The following is a 20,522-nucleotide window of genomic DNA, read 5'->3' as shown; positions in this document are numbered from 1 at the left end:
CCAGGTTTTTAAAAAAATCTGAAACATTTCGGGGGGGGGAGGTTGAACCCCTAACCCCCCACCCATCCACCCCACCCCCCTCGCTACAGGCCTGCCTCCCATCACCTGGTCCATAGGAAAAGGATGCTCTCTTCCTCCCTCGCTGAGGGATCTCCGAACCGGTCCGGAAATTCCCGAAGCTCCCCCCCCCCCCCAATCGCACTAGGTGAGGAGGGGGGGATATAGGAGGAGAGGCGGGAGCGCGCACGCAGGCACGCACACACCATCCATCCACACCGGGAGCGCGCTCCTCGCTGGCCATTGTCCTCCCTGCTTCGCTTCCAACAGCCATTCCACCCAGCGCCTCTCCTTGCCGTTTCCCCCCCAGTGACATCAAGCCTGGGGGTGATCTGGACCCACAGCCCTCTTTTTCACCCCATGGAGCGAGGGGGCGCCGGGGCCTAAGCAGCCCCTATTATTGCCCCCCCCCCTCCCCCTATTCTTCCTTCTCCGACCAAGATGGCTTGATTGGTACAAGGAGCAGTGTTTCCTTTCCATCTTTTGGTTGTTGTTTTGGAAGGCCCTCGCCACCCCCCACTGAAGGAATGGACTGATCCAGACAGGCGATCGTGGGGATCCGTGGGCTGGGATGTGGCGGCGGGCTGCTGCTGTGCCTCGGGCGGCCCTGGCCCGGCAGTCCAGAGGAGGAAGAGCCTGTTTTGTTGTTGTTGAAGGAATGGACCCTTCCGGATAATTCCCTCCCTCCCTCCCCTCCTTCAAAAGGGAGGAGGCAGGGGATTCCTGCTGCTGGGATCTCAGAATGGAAATGGACTGATCCAAGGGGGGAATCTGGTAAGAGGGGGGGGGGGAAACCAGCCAGACTGGTTGTTGTTGTTATTGTTGTTGCTGAGGATGCTTTAATTTCATATCTTTGGAGGAGGAGGGGGGGAGGTGTAGTAACCTTGGTCTAAATGTGGCAAAGGGGGGCAAAGGGGGGGGACCATATCCCATGATTGCCTCCTCTCACCCAGATTGTGCCCTCCATCTCCACCAACCCTCCTCTTCCTCCTCCACTTCCTCCGCTTCTTCAGCAAGATCTCCCATTCTGTTCATCATTCATCGCCATGAAGAGAAGCAGCTGAGACTCAGGTCTTTCTGCCAGATGCCACCTTACCCAAGCTGACTACTGAGGACAATAGGGAGAGAAGGAGGAGAAGGAGGAGGCAGAATCAGGGCCTGCCGGAAGAGAGCAAGGGGAGGAGGGGGCCACCCTCTCAAAGTGACAGCTTCCCCATCCCTTCCTGGGAGGAGGAGGAGGCAACAAGACCAGCCGTGTTGCCAAGGCAACAGCCCTGGGATACCCCTCGCCAGCCCCCCTTGGTAGGGGATGGAGGGATGGAGCGTCCCTCCATCCCCTCCATTGGCTCCCTTCCCCACCCACCCACTGGTCCCAGTGTCATCCCTACAACTGATGTTCCGGACCAAAGGATCGGAGGTGAGCAGGCCCCAGTCGCCAGGCAAAACCGCATGCTCAGAGCTGGTGATGCAGGGCTGTTGTCTGTGGCCATAAACTCCCCTCCTTCCTTTCTTCCCTCCCTCCCTTTCATGTCTCTGTCTGCCCATCCCTCCATCCATACACACACAAAACAACACTCTCACACATAGCCCTTGTCGTCTCCATCCACAGCCATCATAGGAAGCCCATCTTCTCCTTCTATTCATCCATCCATCCATCTCACTCTTCTGTCACCGCCTTTCCCTGCTCCTTTATCCCTCTCTTGCTTTTTAGATGTCTCCATAGAGCCACCACCTGTTTGGGGATGATGGAGGGGCGGTGAGAGTGGGGGGAGGTTGTTCTCTTTTTAAAAAATCCACCCCCACATACTCATGACCAAGCTGAGTGTGGGAGTCTTATTTCCATTTCACCAGAGATCTCTACCTACCCCACCTTCTCACTGCCTGCTCGCTCCTTTTGTCTCTTCCACCCTGTTGCTCCTCAGCCCCCACCATCTCTCCATTCCATGGTGGTTTCCCTTCTGTATATATGTAGGAGACGTGGGAAGAGCTGGAGATAGAGCTGGATCAGAGCTGATGCTCTAACACAATGATCCCCCCCCCCCTCCACAGACACACACACATTTATGCCATCCAAGGAACATCAACCCTTTGTTGAGTAACTGAGCCACTTTGTGAAGAGCTCAGATTTCAACATCCAGTTTTTAATATTCCCTTCCGCACTGACATCAAAAACACAAGTGAGTGAGGTACCGAGTGAAAGAGTAAGCTACGGGTAGGAGTGTATGTTCCCTTTGTTCCCACTCATTGGGCCTGGTCTGGATTTGGTAAGCAATTCTGGGTCCACTCTTGGATTGAATTGTGTGGTCTTTTGGAGTGCATGTTTTCAAAATTAAAGAAACAATGATGGACTGATCCTTCTTCAACAGATACCTTAGTGTAAGAGAAGAGTAAGCTAATGGCAAAAGGTTCTAAATCCCAAACATTTTAGATGAGGATTGGCTTTTTTGTTTTGTTTTTTGAGAAATAGCATATGCTTTGTATTGTCGAAGGCTTTCATGGCCGGAATCACTGGGTTGCTGTAGGTTTTTTCGGGCTATATGGCCATGGTCTAGAGGCATTCTCTCCTGACGTTTCGCCTGCATCTATGGCAAGCATCCTCAGATGTAGTGAGGTGTTTTGGAACTAGGAAAAAGGGTTTATATATCTGTGGAATGATCAGGGTGGGACAAAGGACTCTTGTCTGCTGGAGCTAGGTGTGAATGTTTCAACTGACCACCTTGATTAGCATTTGATGGCCTGGCCGTGCCTGAAGCAATCTTTTGTTGAGAGGTGATTACACAGAGAAGCCATTGAAATCCACAAGCATGTGGACAATTTCAACAGAAAGGAGGAAACCATGAAAATGAACAAAATCTGGCTACCAGTATTAAAAAATTCTAAAATTAAAACAGCAAAGGGAAAACTATCAGGGACATCTAATCACCTCTCAATAAAAGATTGCTCCAGGCACAGCCAGCCCACTGTATGCTAATCAAGGTGGTCAGTTGAAACATTCACACCTAGCTCCAGCAGACAAATGTCCTTTGTCCCACCCTGGTCTTTCCACAGATATATAAACCCTTTTTCCTAGTTCCAACAGACCTCACTACCTCTGAGGATGCTTGCCATAGATGCAGGCAAAACGTCAGGAGAGAATGCCTCTAGAACAGTGGTTCTCAACCTGGGGTCCCCAGATGTTTTTGGCCTACAACTCCCAGAAATCCCACCAGTTTACCAGCTGTTAGGATTTCTGGGAGTTGAAGGCCAAAAGCATCTGGGGACCCCAGGTTGAGAACCACTGCTCTAGACCATGGCCATACAGCCCGAAAAAACCTACAACAACCCAGAATATGTTTTCTTTTCACCTAACTTCAGGGTTAATGTCACTGAACTTATGAATATGAATTTCACATTTAACTGTGTACTAATGTCACTCAGGAGTAAGTCTATTGTGAATGGTCTACATTTCTGTTACAGATAACTTTATTGATCTCCATAGTATGTAAATAATGTATTGTCGAAGGCTTTCATGGCCAGAATCACTGGGTTGTTGTAGGTTTTTTCGGGCTATGTGGCCATGTTCTAGAGGCATTCTCTCCTGATGTTTCGCCTGCATCTATGGCAAGCATCCTCAGAGGTAGTTTGCCATAGATGAGGATGCTTGCCATAGAGGCAGGCGAAACGTCAGGAGAGAATGCCTCTAGAACATGGCCATATAGCCCGAAAAACCTACAACAACCTATGTAAATAATGCTTCACCCTTATAAACAACTATCCATCTGAGCATAAACAGTGAGTTGGTCCAGGCAATCAAGCGTGAAAGCTTTATAATAATTATAATAATATAATAATATATAATTATATTATATATATAATATTATATATTATTATATATAATATATTGTATATAATAATTTAAGGTCTAATACAGGTTGTTTGTCCCTTATCTGAAATTCTTGGGATCAGAAGTATCCTGTATTTTTGATTTTTTTCCCCAGATTTTAGAATACACTCAACACACAATAAGATACATAGTGAGACAAATTTTGTGTGCACTGAATTGTCAGCAAGCAAATGTGTCACTATCTCAGTCACCCATGTGAACAAATTTGGATGTTAGAATATTTCACATTTTAGAACTCCAGATTCCAAAGTGGGAAGACATGCTAGACTATATAAATAAAAATGTAATGTTAGTTTGTGGAATTAACATATTGACATCAAATTTGGACACAATCCATCTATCAGGCCAACAAGTGACCATCCCTCATAAAAACACTAAAAAACACAGTGGAAGAGACATAAAAAGCAAAAAAATATTAGAAAATACATTGCAACACATGCACAAAACCACATATATGCATATACATAAATATATACATATACACATATATATACACACACACAACACATATACACAAATTGGGCCACAGCAACACACACACACATATATATGCGAACACACATATACACAAATATATACACACACATACACACATACAAAACACATATACACAAACAGGGCCACAGCAATGTGTGGCAGGGGACGGCTAGTAGTAAATAAATAACGAAATGATAGGTTAGTAACTTTAAGAGTTTCATTTGCAAGGCTGAGTAAGTCACTAGTAAGTTTAAAATGTACCTTTTTGGGCAACTAATATGTTCTGTCTTGTTAGTATGTAAGTCAACTTTTACACCAATATGAAGGTGTAGTGTATTGTCGAAAGTTTTCATGGCCGGAATCACTGGGTTGTTGTAGGTTTTTTTGGGCTATCTGGCCATGTTCTAGAGGCATTATCTCCTGACGTTTCGCCTGCATCTATGGCAAGCATACTCAGAGGTTGTGAGGTCCTACCTCTGAGGATGTTTGCCATATATGCAGGCGAAACGTCAGGAGCGAATGCCTCTAGAACATGGCCAGATAGCCCAAAAAAACCTACAACAACCCAGTGAAGGTGTAAGTTTCCAGCATTATGACTCTCCTTTTTGAGAATTAGTAGCAAGTGCCCTACTTCACACAGTGTAAAGACAAAGAAATTAGAAAGCAAAAAAGTTCAGTGCTTAAATGAAGGATGAAGAAGGTAGCCCAGCTGTCCAAGAAAACACATCTGTAGAAGGCAAAGTAGCCATGAACTCTGGCTGGAACCAAATGCTCTTGAGCCTAACTTTTGGAGCCTGAGCCAGGACATAGCTACAGCCTACTTGTTTATTTTATTGCAATTTCTATCTTATTTTATTGTAATCTGTTGTTCCGGCTTGGCCTCATGTAAGCCGCCCGAGTCCCTGTTGGGGGAGATGGTGGTGGGGTATAAATAAAGATGGTGATGATGATTATTATTATTACTAGATGTACCCGCCATGCGTTGCTGTGGCCAACCTTCCCTCCCTCCCTCTTTCCTTCCTTTCCTCTTTTTCTTTCCCTTCTTCTTTCTTCTCTACCTGTTTCTTTTCTCGCTTCCTTTGCTCTTTGGTTCCATCCTTCCTTGTCTCCTTCCTTCCCTCCCTCCCTCTTTCTCTCTTTCGTTCCTTTTCTCCTTCCTTCCCTCTTTCACCTTTTTATTTTATTCTCTCCTTCCTTCTCTACCCTTCTTTCTTTCCTTTTTTCTCTCCCTCCTTCTCTCCTTCCTTCTCTACCCTTCTTTTTTTCCTTCCATCTCTCCTTCTTTCCCTCTTTCCCCCCTCTTTCTCTCCCTCCTTCTCTCCTTTCTTCCTTCTCTACCCTTCTTTCTTTCCTTCTTTCTCTCCTTCCCGCCTCCTTTCCTTCCTTCTCTCCTTCCTTCTGTACCCTTCTTTCTTTCCTTCCTTCTCTCCTTCTCTCTTTCCCTCCTTCTCTCCTTTCTTCCTTCTGTACTCCTCTTTCTTTCCTTCTTTATCTCCTTCCCTCCTTCTTTTCCTCCTTCCTCCCTCCCTCCCTTCCTTCTGTACCCTTCTTTCTTTCCTTCCTTCTCTCCTTTCCTCTTTCTATCCCTCTTTCTCTCCTTCCTTCTTTCTGTACCCTTCTTTTTTCCTTTCTTCTCTCCTCCCCTCCTTCTTTCTCTTCTTTCTCTCTCATTCTCTCCTTCCTTCCTTCTCTACCCTTCTTTCTCTCCCTTCTTCTCTCTTCCCTCCCGCCCTCCCTCCTTTCTGTGTATGTGTTTTGTATGTGTATATGCATATATGCATATATGTGTGTTTGCTTATATATGTAGTTTTATGTGTGTGTTGTAATGTAAATTTTTTGGTTTTGGCTTTTTAAGTCCCTTCTGCTGTGTTTTCCAGTGTGTTTATGAGTGATGGTCTCACGTTGGCCTGAGAGATGTCTTGTGTCCAAATTTGGGGTCAATTCGTCCAATGGTTTTTGAGTTATGTTCATCCCACAAACAAACATTACATTTTTAATTATATAGATTATAACTTGAACCATCTAAGGAAAGAGTTGCTGCTGAAAATTTGTACTCGTGGCCACTCTTTACTCACTAGGAGTTTTTATTACTTCTTTGCCTGGCAATTTACTAGTTTAAGTACCTATATCCACTGGTTGGTTTACATCAGCTTTTGTCCCCAGCTCAGAAAGAGATTCTGATTTTCTTAGCTCTAATAAAAAATTAGATGCTCTCGATTCCAAGGCTGCGAGATTTCTGTGATCTAAATCAAAATCCCTTGAAAACAGGCTATTCCTCTGAGATATTTAACCCAGGTCATCCACTGAAGAGGATTCCCCCATAGGAGGCATGTAAGCCAATTATATGTTACCAATTAGTCAACTAGAATAAGAGAAGGATTTGCTTTTTTAAAAAATTTTTTGTGTAAAACCTTAGTAAGTCAACCAGATGTATTCCTATAGTATTCAAATTGTCTCAGTCACTGAATAAGTATGATTTTTCTAGAGTAAATTAGTTTACATCTGTGAAGCTAAATGACTAATATGTGCCTAATCCCACTAGAAGATCTCTAGGAGCTATTGCCTTTATTTGATTAATAATGAGAATGAATGTCGTGTGTTTGAGAACTGGTGATAGAACATTAGTGTGTGTGTGTGTTTATGTGGCATGATACATGAATGAATATTAATCTATTTAAGTGTGTTTCGTTGGAAGGGTTAGTCACTGTGTATGCATTAGTGTAATATAATGGAAAGAGGTGTGAATAGGGGCAGTAATAAATGTGTTGGATGAGTTTCTTACATAGGCTAGCCAAAAATTGTTCAGAAGTACCACTGACTTCAACTGAACTTACCCTCTAGTAAGTGTGTTTGTGATTTCAAACTTAGTGCATCAATACATGCAAAACATTTGGGTTTGAATTTAGATCTTACCTGGACTTGACCAAACAGGTTATGCTGCCAAATGCATGATTATAACAGAATGCTGACTTTTGCAATGCGCTCTATGTGGGGCTGCCCTTGAAGACGGCCCAGAAGTTTGAACTGGTACAACGGGCGGCAGCCAGGCTCCTTACTGGAGCAAACAACACCCCTATTAAAACAGCTTCACTGGCTGTCGATAAGTTGCTGAGCCAAATTCAAGCTGCAGGTCATGACCTATAAAGCCCTAAACCAGTGGTTCTCAACCTTTCCAATCCCATTTTCGTTGCTACTTCATAACTGTCATTTTGCTACTGTTATGAAACATCATGTAAATATCCGAAATGCAGGATGTATTTTCATTCACTGGACCAAATTTGACACAAATACCCAATACGGCCACATTTGAATATTGGTGGGCTTGGGAGGGCATTGATTTTGTCATTTGGGAGTTGTAGTTTCTAGGATTTAGAAACAATGGAATTGAACCAAACTTGGCACTCAGAACTCCCACAGCCAACAGAAAATACTGGAAGGGTTTGGTGGCCATTGACCTTGAGTTTGGGAGTTGTAGTTCACCAACATCCAGAGAGCACTGTGGACTCAATGATGAATCTGGACCAACTCCCTTCATCAGGGCAAGAAAACATAATCAAAGTCCTCCTGACAAAGAGTCATCCAGTCATAGATATAGATAGATAGATGATGACTCAAACAATGATGGATCTGGACCAAACTTGGCACAAATACTCAACTTGTCCAAATATGAACACTGGTGGAGTTTGGGGGAAATAGACCTTGACATTTGGGAGTTGTAGTTGCTGGGATTTATAGTTCACCTACAATCAGAGCGTTCTGAACCTCACCAACAATAGAACTGGGCCAAACTTTCTACACAGAACCCCCATGACTAACAGAAAATACTGTGTTTTCTGATGGTCTTCAGTGACCCCTTTGACACCCCCTCATGACCTCCTCAGGGGTCCTGACCCCCAGGTTGAGAAACACTATCCTAAACTGTTCGGGCCCCACCTATCTCCGCGATCGCATCTCCTTCTATGAACCGGCACAAGCTCTAAGATCTTCCGGGGAGGCCCTCCTCTCAGTCCCACTACCATTGGTGGGGACGAGAGAGAGAGCCTTCTCGGTGGTGCCCCCTCCCCGTCTCTGGAACGCCCTTCCAAGGGAAATAAGAAAGGCCCCATCCCTCCCCTCCTTTCATAAGAGCTGGAAGACCTGGTGGTTTCAACAAGCCTTTGAAAATGACCAGTTCTAACAACCTTATTCTTCCTATCCATTACCCAGATTCTTTCCTCTAATTGGCCCCGGAATGAACAGCCACAGACCCGAACCTAATATTATTGTTGCCTGCCATAGCATTGTACTTAATTCCTGGGGCCCCTAGAATTTTTGGGCTTGCACAAATCTTGGCCCGGCCTTTTACATTTTTTAATTACCTTGAACAGGCAGGATTACTTTTAATATATGTGTGTTATGGCGACAATTTTTTATGCTTATATTTTGTTTTGTTAATCTTATGGTTCTGTTGTTTTACTTTGTATGTTTTGTGATGTTACCTGGGAACCACTCTGAGTCCCCTCGGGGAGATGGAGCGGTATATAAATAAAGTTATTATTATTATTATTATTATTATTATTATTATTATTATTTTGTGAATAAATGTTACCTGGATCGTAGTCTGTGCATTTTGGTCTGCGAGCATATTGAGTCAATAAATTCCATTGGATTACTTTTGGATCATGAGGATTGCCATATCATTGTGGTATCACATCATTCTACAAGTTTTTAAGAAGCCACAAGACTCTTTGCTCCTTTTCATATCTATAAATGTGCCTCTCTGTATCTGTCCATAGACTGATGGATCCGCCAATAAAATTGGACACTTGTATGCATAGGTCAATCAGATTATGAACATCAGTGAAATAATTAGCACGTCTGGGAAGATAATGTGCACCGTGTCAGAATGCATGTGGTATTTGAGACCCATTTTCACAGATGTGGTGTGCTTTATTATGGCTGTGTTGTGAGTATGTACAACTCGGAATATAAAGAGTATTGTCAAGGGATGTGTGTGTAACCATGACTGTGAATATCCATGAAAGAGTGCAATGTTGGCCGTGCCACTATCATTACATGCATTCTATCAGTTATTATAGGGCAGAGACATTATGTGCTACTGACCCATGGTAGTGTGACTTCCTTCCCAGTTCCTATTTTAAGCAGCAGGTGTCAGTCTTGGAGCAATTATTGTTTGGCCTTACTCCCTTCCCCAGGCCTCATAGTTCTTTTAAATCAAATATGGTAAACAAAGGGATGATCTATGAGTTAAAGTTCTCAGACAAAGGGATCTGGAGTTTGGGCATATAGATTCTTTGGAAACTAAAGAAAGTAGCTAGTGTAGGGGTCAGCAACAAGGCAAACATCTAAGCTGTTCAGCTGCTACTCTTCATAGTTGCCCACCTACAGTCAGGGGCGGCTCATCCATTACGCGAAGTAAGCGGTCGCAGAACACTTTTTTTTTGCAAGGGGCACAGAGGCGCCTCTGTAAATGGCCCTCGACTGCCACTTGAGGAGCCCCCCCTCAGCTCACAACAGCCCTAGCAGTCCGGGGGGAGCCTCGGCTTTCTTGCCTCACTGCCGGACAATCCTCTTCCCAAAGGGGCCGGGCCCTTGAACCTCGCCTAGCCCCCCTCATTTCTGCTCCACCCGGCCACCGGGTACGCGAGCAGAGCCGCCGCTCAATCGTTCTCCGTGTTCTATCCCTTCCCCATGACTGGCTCCCTTTCCCGATCCCCCAGCGCTCCACCCGCCTCCTCTCCTCTCCCCAATCCACGGGTGGGCCAAGGGGCGGAGCCGCCGCGCCTGGCCCACTTCGGGTCCGGAGGCGTGTCTGAAGACCCCAGCGTGCACACCAAAAGTCGCCTCTTCTCCTGACTTTCTCTTCAGCCATTGGGACCAAGAGAGAGAGAGAAAGAGCCCCTCTGGCTGGAGGTATCTCCCACCTCCGCTCCCTCCTTTGTTTTTGCGTTTTGCGCCTACCTTCAGGAAAGATGGGCATCTCCACCTCTCTCTCTCTCTCTCTCTCTCTCTCTCTCTCTCTTGGTCCCAATGGCTGAGGCGAAAGTCGGGAGAAGAGGTGACTTTTGGTGCACACACCGGGGTCTTCAGGCACACCTCCGGACCCAAAGCGGGCCAGGCAAGGGAGCAAGTGCAGCAAGTGTAGTTACTGGGGTGTATAGTTCACCTACAATCAAAGAGCATTCTGAACTCCACCAATGATGGAATTGAACTAAATATGGCACACAGAACTCCCACGACGAACAGAAAATATATATCAATGATTGGTTTGGGGGGGGGGGGGGCGCCAAAATACTGTTTGCTTACCGTTGAAAATTACCTAGGGCCGCCTCTGCCTACAGTCCTAATAGATCCCTGGCTTTCTTAAAGGAGGGTTCCAGTTGCTGAACTTGAATGATAGAATCAGAGTTGGAAGAGACCTCGTGGCCCATGCAATCCAACCCCCTGCCAAGAAGCAGGAAAATCGCATTCAAAACTCCTCCGACAGATGGCCATCCAGTCTCTATTTAAAAGCCTCCAAAGAAGGAGACTCCACCACATTCTGGGGCAGGGAGTTCCACTGATGAACTAGTGCATCCCAAATCCCAAGGCAAAACTATCAGGCTCTTCTCTCAGATCAACCCATAGGGCTCAGATCAAGTGTACCATGCAGGTACTTCTAAACAATATCTAGTCATAAAATCATAGAATCGTAGAGTTGGAAGAGACCTCATGGGCCATCTAGTCCAACCCCCTGCCAAGAAGCAGGAATATTGCATTCAAAGCACCCCTGACAGATTGCCATCCAGCCTCTGTTTAAAAGCTTCCAAAGAAGGAGCCTCCACCACACTCCAGGGCAGAGAGTTCCACTGCTGAACAGCTCTCACAGTCAGGAAGTTTAGATGGAATCTCCTTTCAGGAAGGAGACCACAGGATGTGAGACATGGAGGGAAAAAAACCACCCTTCTCCCAAGTTATTGGCCAGTCCAATCTATTCAATACCATATATGCTCATGTAAAAGTCCATCCACTTATAAGTCAGGAATCCTTCTGTAAAGGGGGTAAAGTAGCAGCATGTCAATAGGGAAGAGTCCCTATTTTCCCACCCAGATATTTAAAAAGGCCAGAAGCAGCACCTTGAAATAAATGCATTTTTTTAGGTTCTTCCAGAACGGACTAAGCTCTCAATTTTTACTCCTTTACTCAGAGAAGGTGATGGTTCCATATGTATGTGTGTGTGTTATAACAGTTACTATATTATACTTGCATTGACCTGTGGATACGTCAACTCAGATTTTGAGTTGATTTTTGACAAAAGTTTATAGACATATGCACTGGTATATACAGTGAAGTGGGAGCATGAAGAAATTCCAGTTCAAGGGTTTATAAGGGAGGGGAAGGGCCATCATTCAGGTGCTGCATGTGATGGAGAAGTCCCCTGGTGTTCCCCATTAAATGTATTGCGAAACAGGGCAAGGAACATCCTGCTGGGAATCTGTTGACAGCCAAAACAGGGAAAGCTTTGCTAAATGAATTAGTGATCTGAGTCAATAGTTTTGTATTTTTTAATCCTCATTTGAAATTCTTTTCAACATCACATATATCTCGCCTTTAATTGGAATGACCTAACTGGAAGACGAAGAAGAGAGACCTGACACTGTGTGTGTGGGAGTAGCAGCAGAAAATATTTTACAGAACTCTGTGAGGCACAAGGGATTTGTGTCTGCACAAGTTAAAATCCACTTTTTGAGATGAACATTCAGTCTAATGCAGTGGTTCTCAACCTGTGGGTCCCCAGATGTTTTGGCCTTCAATTGCTGGAAATCCTAACAGCTGGTAAACTGGCTGGGATTTCTGGGAGTTGTAGGCCAAAACACCTGGGGACCCACAGATTGAGAACCACTGGTCTAATGAGTATGAATAAATTGTATGTGTGCACATGAGTGTGATAGATCACAGATTGCATGATATTAAAATAGGAAACTTTGACTGTGAGAAGACATGCACATTGTGTGTTTCTGCAGAGTTTGCCACTCCACTTCTGCCAGGTGTCTGATGCCAACTCCCATCATCTACATCAGTGTTCCTCTACCTGTGGGTCCCCAGGTGTTTAGGACTACAACTCCCAGAAATCCCAGATGTTAGGATTTCTGGGAGTTGAAGGCCAAAACATCTTGGGACCCACAGGTTGAGAACCACTTTTTTTTTTGTCATGTCAGGAGTGACTTGAGAAACTGCAAGTCGCTTCTGGTGTGAGAAAATTGGCCATCTGCAAGGACATTGCCCAGGGGATGCCCGGATGTTTTGATGTTTTATTATCCTTGTGGGAGGCTTCTCTCATGTCCCTGCATGAGGATCTGGAGCTGATAGAGGGAGCTCATGTGCGCTCTCCCCAGATTCAAACCTGCGACCTATCAGTCTTCAGTCTTCCAGCACAGGGGTTTAACCCACTGCGCCACCGGGAGAACCACTGATCTACATCTAAATTGATAAATTGCTATGTGAAGATGATATAAAGAGGGCCCATGCAGGTTTTTGCCAGTGAAACTCAAACAGCAACAAGAACATATAGTAGATAATTGAGTTCTTGTTCTTGTCAGTGTAATAACAATATTAATGAACTGTATATATATATATATATATATATATATATATAATTACAGCAATATGTTTTGTGTTTGCACACATATTAAAATAATAATAATAATAATAATCTTTATTTAATACTCCGCCACCATCTCCCCAATGGGGACTCGGGGCGGCTTACATGAGGCCAAGCCCAACAGCATATTACAATAAAATAAAACCAAAACATAATAGCAACAATATAAAATACATACAACATATGAGTACAAAAAAAAAGCTATAGCAAAATCATATCCAATAAAATAGCAATGAGCTATTCGAGATAAAAAACTAAAATACTAAAGATACTAAAATCAGGATGAGATAGGGATGGAGCAAATTGTTTGTGGGGGAGAAACTCGAAGGAATGGGGTCATAAATATAGACCTTCATGCAGATGGGGAAATATACTCTGAGGACCAGGGGTGGCTCAACCATTACGCAAAGTAAGCATTTGCAGTATAGTTGATTTTGCCCAGGGGCGCTCTTGAGGCGCTCTTGGGGAAAAATAGACATTGACATATGCGCGTTGTAGTTACTGGGATGTATAGTTCACCTAAAATCAAAGAGCATTTTGAACTCCACCAATGATGAAATTGAACCAAATATGGCACACAGAACTTCCATATCAGTGATTGGTTTGGGGGGGGGGGGGATACTGTTTGCTTACCATTGAAAATTACCTCTGCTGGGGACAAAAACCGTTGAGGGGGAGCAACTATGTATGATAATATGGCTACTCTCCAAAAGCGCTCCAGAAAAGCCAGGTTTTAAGATCCCTCTTGAAAGTTTCTAAGGTGGGGGCTTCCTAATCTCATCAGGCAATGAGTTCCAGAGTCGGGGGGCCACAGAGGAGAAGGCTCTCTCCCTTGTGCTTACAAGGTTAGCCTGTGATATTTTCTATTGTTCATCCAAAAATTATACCCTAGCATCAACTGCAATGTATGGCATTGGGAAGTGGGTGGACTCTGTACCTTCATTGTGTACAGGTCTTGTAAATGAATAAGGCAGTGGTTCTCAAGCTGGGGTCCCCAGATGTTTTTGGCCTACAACTCCCAGAAATCCCAGCCAGTTTAGCAGCTGTTAGGATTTCTGGGAGTTGAAGGCCAAAAACATCTGGGGACCCCAGCTTGAGAACACTGGAATAAGGCATATCTGCAGGCACAGGGTGTGGTTACAATGAAACAATTGAGTCTATCCAGACCCTAATGGCAGATTCAGAAATCCAGCACAGGGCTGCCTGAGGACTGCTGTTATACCTGGCTTACTAAAGAGTTAAGGCAGAACTTCCCTCTCTTCCTCTTCTTTTCAGAAATGATAAAGTGAACTACCATTACTTTAAGTGTTTTTAAGATGCAGACGAGGCTGGCCTTCATAAAGCCTGGTTTTCCCAAATCGAACCTAACTGAATGCCTTCCCTCCTTTCCCCAGAACTGAATGGAACCAACTTTCTTTTTGCTGAAAAATATCACTGTAACAGCGCTACTTTTCAGGGCAATATTGGTAGGAGATTGAATGACCCTTCCCATATGACACAAGAGAGACCAATGAAATGTGCACCAAAATTATGACCTTGGAAAAGCTGTTGTTTCTTCCTTTATTTTTAATGTAACTTTATTAAGATTTTACATACAAATATTTAAAAAGGAAAAGGGGAAGGAGAAAGAAGAAAATATAGTTTTTCTAATAAAGTGAATGAGTGAAGAGAATAAGACCCAGCTCTTATGGAGAATATCCAGGAAAGAAACATCTCACCATCGAAATCCACAAGCATGTGGACAATATCAACAGAAAGGAGGAAATCATGAAAATGAATAAAATCTGGATACCAGTATTAAAAAACTCTAAAATTACAACAAAACAACAGAGAGGAAACAATCAGGCACATCTAATCACCTCTCAACAAAAGATTGCCCCAGGCACTGCCAGGCCATCAAATGCTAATCAAGGTGGTCAGTTGAAACATTCACACCTAACTTAAATAGACAAGAGTTCTTTGCCCCACCCTGGTCATTCCACAGATATATAAACCCATTTTCCTAGTGCCAATAGACCTCACTACCTCTGAGGATGCTTGCCATAGATGCAGGTGAAATGTCAGGAGAAAATGCCTCTAGAACATGGCCATATAGCCCGAAAAACCCTACAACAACCCATCTCTTCTTTGTCCAATCTATAACATCCTTCATCTCTTATCCAGCTCTGTCAAAATGGCAGGAATTTTGCAAAGCATTTTAAGAGGGTTTACCAGTACCAGCAGTCCCCAAGTTACAAACAATATAGGTTCTGTAGGTTTGTTCTTAAGTTGAATTTGTATGGAAGTTGATCACATCAAAGAAAAAAATACAAAGACTTTACCAGTGGCTGGATCCACAAGATTAGTACAAATATACTGTGGTTGAAGAGAGAGGGACAGGGAGGGAGGGTGGAAAAATATAATCTACACCAGTCTAAATTAGCATAATGTCTTTAATATTTGTTGAATTACTCAGGATTTATACGTGTAACACTTGGAATTTGTACTGTTGATTTGTGTTTATAACATAATAAAATATGTTTGAAAAAAAGAATTTGCATGGAAGTCAGGAACAGCTTCATTATGAAAGTGTAACTCCAGATATATAAGGTTTGGATAGCACAGGGAAGAATTAACACCCCTGTGGTATTTGTTTTACTGTGTGTGCTACTGTTCAGAAGATTTCACTTCACTTTCTGTCCCTGTGATAATTGGATTTTGAAAAATTTGGCTTGTTGTGAAAACAAGGATTGCTAATAAATCTTCAGTGGAGCCACCTATTCCCATGATAACTCTTTCAGGAGTGAATTTACCTTTGAGGGGCCAATTTTTCTCACTTCCTGTTGTCTCACCCCATTCTTAACTAGGTGTCATTTGTAAATCGAATGTTTGTAACTCGGGCATTGTTTATAGGCTTTATCACAGGGGTCCTCAAACTTTTTAAACAGAGGGCCAGGTCACAGTCCCCCAAACTGTTGGAGGGCCGGATTATAATTTGAAAAAAATATATGAATGAATTCCTATGCACACTGCACATATCTTATTTGTAGTGGGAAAAAATCTACCTAAAAACAATATAATAATTAAAATGAAGAACAATTTTAACAAATATAAACTTATTAGTATTTCAATGGGAGGTGTGAGCCTGCTTTGGCTGATGAGGTAGGATTGTTGTTGTTGTTGTATGCTTTCAAGTCATTTCAGACTTAGGTTGACCCTGAGCGAGGGCCGGGTAAATGACCTTGGAGGGCCGTATCTGGCCCTCGGGCCTTAGTTTGAGGACCCCTGCTTTATCACATAGGACTGCTAAAATGCAATTATAGCAGGATAAAAACACCTATTGGTGGGACTTACTGTATGATGTCACAGCTAACATGTAGTTGCCTTGTGCTTGAATTGTGATTGGATTATCTCGGGAAATTCAGTCTCACTCTTATTCTGTCACTTTTCCTTGTGCAATAATTTCCTTCTGCTGTAGTCCTCTTATAGCGAAGCAAGAGAAGGTCTTGCGAGAGTATCAAAACTCTGCGGCTGCAAATAAAATAAGGGGATACACTGAAAATATGACAGTGCACATGCTAGCAAACATGAGCAGGAAGCACAGCTATGCCGAAAACTGATCACAGAAATTCACATCAACAAAGTTACAGCATTACGCAATTGTGGCAGGGTTCCAGTGAATGTACATTTACATTTTCTTAAACAACACAAATGCAACAAGACAGCAGGTTAGTGTGATAAAGTCCTCCATGTCATTTGGGATTATCACTACATGGGCAAGGGCCTGCGGGCCAGCCATTATGGTTGTCAAGGCCAAAAGAGCTGAAAAGCTTTTTATTTTAAACTAGTGTTCTAGTGTTTTCTGTTTGTCATTGGACTTTTGTGTGCCAAGATTGGTTCAGTTCCATCATTGATGGAATTCAGAATGTTTTTTGATTGTAGGTGAACTATAAATCCCAGCAACTACAACTCCCAAATGACAAAATCTATTTTTTGAGTGATGGTCAGTCCTTGGGTTAGTAGGTGTCTTGTGGCCAAATTTGGTGTCAATTCGTCCAGTGGTTTTTGAGTTCTGTTAATCCCACAAACGAACAATACATTTTATTTATATAGAAGTGCATTATTTCCTACCACCCAAATTCCCTTCCTCTACTGTAGGGATGAGCAAAGTTCAGCCTTCTAGATATAGCTAGACTCTCAGAATTCCTCACCACTGTGGGTTGTGCTGGGTAGGACGTCTGAGAGTCTCAGTTCAATCTTTGGAGAGCTGCATGATTTCCACCATGTCCTACAGCTTCCTTCTTCCCAATGCTCTGTATTTCAGTCCTCATCAGTCAAAGGTAGGCTAGCTCCCAGGGCAGTTGTAAAGTGTGTGCAGAGTTACAGTATGATGAACAGCCCTTCCTTACTAGCCGTTCTACTTGGATTATGAGAATGAACAGGTGAATCCTTCATGTCCATATCTCTCCCTGACACTGATCTTTCTTTTTTGTACCTTGTGCTTTGTCCCTTTATGTTATCTCTGAAGGAGCCCAACTTTTTTTTTCGCTCTCCATCTTATTATAAGTTACTTTTTTCATATAGAATTTATATGCCACTTTTTTATATGTACAGGGATATAGAGTTTAGAAAACATGGTATCTGTTGAGGTTTGCTTCCAGAACACCCCCCCCCCCCCCCCCCGGGTGAATACCAAAATCCATAGAGGTTCATGTTCCATTATGTAAAACGGTGTAGTAAAATACTGTCCCTTATACAATGGCAAAATAAAGTTTTGCTTTTTGGAATATTGCTTTTTGAATATTTTCAAGTCTTGGGTGGTTGAATCCATGAATAGAGAATCCATGAATATGGAGGGCTGGCTGTTAGAACATTATTTATATAAAAGTTTTAAAACAATTGAACACTATCTCAGTGAAAAAACATAACATTAAAATAATATAAAGACACAAGACATAATATTTGTTGTTGTTGTTCATTCGTTCAGTCGTTTCCGACTCTTTGTGACCTCATGGACCAGTCCACTCCAGAGCTCCCTGTCAGCCGTCACCACCCCCAGCTCCTTCAAGGTCAATCCAGTCATTTCAAGGATCCCGTCCACCCATCTTGCCCTTGGTTGGCCCCTCTTCCTTTTTCCTTCCATTTTCCCCAGCATCATTGTCTTCTCTAAGCTTTCCTGTCTTCTCATGAAATGGCCAAAGTACTTCATCTTGGCCTCTACTATCCTTCCCTCCAATGAGCAGTCGGGCTTTATTTCCTGAAGTATGGACTGGTGGGATCTTCTCGCGGTCCAAGGCACTCTCAGAACTTTCCTCCAGCACCACAGTTCAAAAGCATCTATCTTCCTTCGAGACATAGGATAGTCAACTTTAGATGTCAATTGTCAAACTTCAGGACTAAGAGCCCTTGCCTTGTGGATGGTCAGTGGGGGATGGAGAAGTGTCAAATCTGATTGATACAACAGAAGTCATTGATTCATCATCCCGGTAGTGTGGCAGTGAAGTAGTGGCATGCAAAGCCCTTGAAGTCACCATTGGGGCTTGTGAAGGTGACGCAGCACAAGTCCAAGGAGGCAGAGTTGGAACTCTATTATCCAGTGAGGAGCCTTGTGGTGCATGGTCTTGGTGTTTAGAAGCAGGCTGGTGATGATAGCAAAATCAGTATCTCATTGAGACCCTCGATCTCAAGTCCCATGAACTTGCAGAGGAATGGGAACACAAGTGGGAACAATGGTCTACGTCAAGCCTGCACAACTTGTGTGTAGTAAGGGTCATGAAAGCCTTCGACCATACGTTGAAATTATATAACCTTAGCTCTTGGGGCTAATAGGTTTTTAGCACCCCATTTTCCAAGTAAGGTGTAATTATTGATTAATTAGAATTGTTGTTGTGTGCCTTCAAGTTGTTTCGAACTTAGGGAGGCCCTAAGGCAACCCTATCACATAATTTTCTTGCCAGTATTTTTTTTCAAAGGGTATTTGTCTTTGTCTTCTTATGAGGCTAAGAAAGTGTGAGTTGCCTAAAACCACATAGTGGGTTTAGAGCCATACTCCGAGGTTCAAACCACTACAGTATGCTTTCTGAATTCTGAATTCCTTCCCCCTGTTTTCCCTAGTTACCTACCTTTCTTTCCCCTTTTCTTACTTTTCTTCCTTCCTCTGTAATTCCTACTTACCTTTCTTTCTTCCTTTTTTTCTTCCTTCCTTCTCTTTTTGCTACCTTCCACCTTCCCTCCTTTTCTTTTTCTTTCTTTCCCCCTCCTTTTTTCCCTCTTTTTTCCCTCCCTCCCTTTCTTTTTTTCTTTTATTTTTTCTTTCTCCCCTTCTACCTTACCTCTTTTCCCTCCCTCTCTTCCTTCTTCTCCTCCTATTTTCTCTTTCTTTCTTTCTTTCTTTCTCAATCTCTGTCAAGCCCTAAAAACCAATGAAAACATTGTCTGAGAAGTAAAAGAGTTCTCAAGGGAAAAAACAGCTTGAGTCCAGCACAGGCCCCTTCTACACTGCCATATAAAATCCAGATTATTTGCTTTGAACTGGATTATATGACAGTGTAGACTCATATAATCCAGTTCAAAGCAGATAATGTGGATCATATGGTAGTGTAGAAGGAGCCATAGTGATATTGAAATTGGAAGATTCAAGCTCTAGGCTTCTATTGGGGGGCTGCAGAAGTGCATGGAAAGAAACTAAGGAATTTTGACTGCACCTGGCACATATATATCCTCTGGAGCAGTATTTCTCATCCTAGGGGTCGGGACCCCAGGGGGGTTGCAAGCGACTGTCAGAGGGGTGGCCAAAGAACATCTCAAAACATAGTATTTTCTGTTGGTCATGGGGGTCCTGTGTGGGGAGTTTGGCCCAATTCAATAATTGATGAGGATCTGAATGCTCTTTGACTATAGATGAACTATAAGTCCCAGCAACTACAACTCCCAAATGTCAAGGTATATTTTCCCCAAACTCCACCAGTGTTCACATTTGGGCATATTGAGTACCCGTGCCAAGTTTGGTTCAGTTCCATCATTATTTGAATCCACAGTGCTCTCTGGATGTCGGGGAACTACAACTCCATAACTCAAGGTCAATGTGCACCAAACCCTTCCAGTATTTTCTGCTGGTCATGGGAGTTCTGTATGCCAAATTTGGTTCAGTTCCATCATTGGTGGAGTCCAGAATGCCCTTTGATTCTAGATTAACTATAAATCCCAGCAAGGACAACTTTCAAATGACGAAATCATCCCCGTCCCCCACCAGTATTCAGATTTGGACATATCGGGTATTTGTGCCAAATGAAAATACATCCTGCCTATCAGATATTTACATTACGATTCATAATAGTAGCAAAATTACAGTTATGTTATGGTTGGGGGTCACCACAACATGAGGAACTGTATTAAGGGGTCGCAGCATTAGGAAGGTTGAGAACCACTGCCCTGGAGGATAGGCAGCGTTACCAACACATTTTTCTGTCTACAAGTTTTTGTAAA

The 20,522-nt window shown here is 43.3% G+C and overlaps 1 protein-coding gene across 2 annotated transcripts in view; it reads left to right on the top strand.

The window, feature by feature from the left end:
- The first annotated feature begins 245 nt into the window (after positions 1-245).
- GPR173 (G protein-coupled receptor 173) overlaps positions 246-20,522 on the top strand; it is a 42,641-nt gene continuing 22,364 nt past the window's right edge. Inside the window, exon 1 of one of the 2 annotated variants that reach the window (XM_060763227.2) lies at positions 246-831. The gene's annotated coding sequence lies outside the window, so the exon portion shown is untranslated. Of the gene's footprint in view, positions 832-1,313; positions 1,475-20,522 lie in introns of those variants that run through there. The other variant, XM_060763228.2, reaches the window with a different exon arrangement.

Source organism: Anolis sagrei, chromosome 2 (genome assembly GCF_037176765.1).
Source record: "Anolis sagrei isolate rAnoSag1 chromosome 2, rAnoSag1.mat, whole genome shotgun sequence".
In the NCBI taxonomy this organism is placed as follows: Eukaryota; Metazoa; Chordata; class Lepidosauria; order Squamata; family Dactyloidae; genus Anolis; species Anolis sagrei.
Note: the sequence above shows the minus strand (reverse complement) of the source record. Positions and strands in the feature narration are given on the sequence as shown.